Source organism: Oncorhynchus nerka, linkage group LG9b (genome assembly GCF_034236695.1).
Source record: "Oncorhynchus nerka isolate Pitt River linkage group LG9b, Oner_Uvic_2.0, whole genome shotgun sequence".
NCBI classification, from domain to species: domain Eukaryota; kingdom Metazoa; phylum Chordata; class Actinopteri; order Salmoniformes; family Salmonidae; genus Oncorhynchus; species Oncorhynchus nerka.
This window is the reverse complement of record NC_088424.1, coordinates 13,738,492-13,740,894: the sequence shown is the minus strand read 5'-3', so window position 1 is coordinate 13,740,894 and position 2,403 is coordinate 13,738,492.

Below are 2,403 nucleotides of genomic sequence, written 5' to 3'. Positions count from 1 at the left end.
TCCTTCACCTCTCCCCTTCCTCCCCCTCCTCTCTTTTCTCTCTCACCCACCTCTGTATGTCTGTTGACTCTCTCTCCCCTTCCTCCTCTCTCGCCCCCTCCCCCTTTCTCTCTAACCCTACCTCACTCCCTCTTCTCTCTCCCTCCTTCCCCCTCCATTCTCTCTCCCTTGACGCATAAATATGCATCAAGGGCATTGACGTGTAACTCCATACATCGCGTTCAAGGCAAATAAAGTTGGTGATACAGCTGCAATGGGTAAATTGGTGAAAACCTCAGACAGGCACAGAGACAGGCAGACAGTTTCAATATCTTTTTCAGAATTCATTCCAACAAGACACGTTCCCAGACACATTCCCATTGACCGCAATGTATTTTTTTGTGACCATCTTTTTCAGTGTTGTCAATTTTCTTTTTTCAGAGGGGGGGGTTACAGGTACAAACACAATCAACTAAATGCATACAAAGATAACCCTGACTCATTCTCCCCGTCAGTCCCCATCCACCCGCCCGCATCCTCCCTCTCCACCCAGAAACCACCTTTCCCAGCAGTGCTGCCTGCCAGCAGTAATATTCTCTAATTGATTGAGAGATTCAAGAGGCTATCAACGTTAAATATTTTTCCATATTCTGTTCCAGTTAAAGCGTGGTTCAGATTCAATTAACTCAGTCAACCATACTTTTTTTAATGGCTAGCTCAGAATACGAGCTTTCCAAATGTTGTTTATATATTATAGAGATCAGTCCTTTCAGGAGCCCAGATCATTTATTTATAAATCCCATCACTAGATGTTTTGGTAGCATAGCTGACATAAGCTGACCTAAGTTGTAAATATAGAAAAAAGGAGTTGTCTGTTAATGTGTATGTATCTTTCATATGAATGTTCTCAAACCATAACTGTCCATGATATTGGTAAGGGTACGGATACATTAGGACCATTGGGGGGGATGCCAAAGAGGCCTAAACTCTATTAAACATTCTAGCGGTCTTGATATCCTAACAAGCAACCATATTGATATAGCAATTTTCCAAGAACCAAACCAAGGACAGGCATAGAATAGAGAACCATTTGTACAAACTGGCTGCTTTATCATCAGCCCCAAACAAAACTAAAGGTGTAATCATATTGATCATTAACAAACTCAAAATTATAATCGTGGGTAAAGGCGAAGACCAAGAAGGCAGAATCACTTTCCTTAAATGTGTCCAGAATAGAAAGAAAATTGCCTTTATTAATCTGTATGCTCCAAATTCATATGATCCTATGTTTTTTGATTCTCTAGACAGCATGTTGCTAGTATTAACTGAATTCCAACTGGTTATTGGGACAGACATGAATGCCATTCTGGACATATGGGACAATCGAATAAAACCAACTACAATCCACATGCAACCAAGGCTCTCCAGCATATACAGTACTCTCTGATTACAACCTCATTGATGCCTGACGAGCTAATAACCCTAAAGCAAAATAATACACTTTCTATTCAAACAGGGACAAAACATTCTCCCGAATCGATTTCGTACTATTAGCTACTCTATTTTCAGAAATTTGATCATCGTGCTTATTACTGCCAGATTTCAGAATCTCCTAAAAGAGCCACAAGATGGCACTTTAATGTTTCCTTACTACAACATCCTACTTTCTGCGAACAATTTAACTGAATTGAACTAATTCATAATGATTTAACAGAAATTCTGTTGATGATCCTTGATGTTATGAGACGCCATTAAAGGTTTTATTAACACTAAAACCTCTTGGCCTTGAGGGACCCCCCTTCAAATTAATGAGCAGTCATTTTGACTGCAGTCATTTTGAATTATGCAGTCATTCTAACAGCGTAATTCATACATTTCATATATGCTATCACAAAAATAATCATTTGGTTGTGTTTATGAAGGTCTAAGGTAACATTAAAATATTATTTAAATTGTATTTCAAATAAAACAAAACCATTTGTATTAGTTTATGTTTCTGTAATCAATTTTATTTGTGGACTATGAAACAGAAACTATGAAACAGAAAGCGTATGACAAAATTTTAAAAATACCCAAAACCAACAAGACGCATGATGATACCATTAATATAATTTAAATGTAGATATCGTTTGCATTGGATATATTTACCATATAATATGGAGACAGAAACAAACCTTTTACCTTATCATAAGTAGACATAATTGCAAATTATTAAATCCTTCCAATAGAATTTTTCAAAAAACATTTAGTTACAAATTTAACTTGAATTAAATGAGTTGACCCTTGAATGATCACCTCGCATCTCCCAAAAACATTTTCAGCAGACATCTGTAAAATGATAGTATAGAAACTAAAGCTTTGGTTGTCTTCGTCTCAGGCTTCCATGTCTTCTCCCTGGACCTCCTCAATCAGACTCTGAGGCAT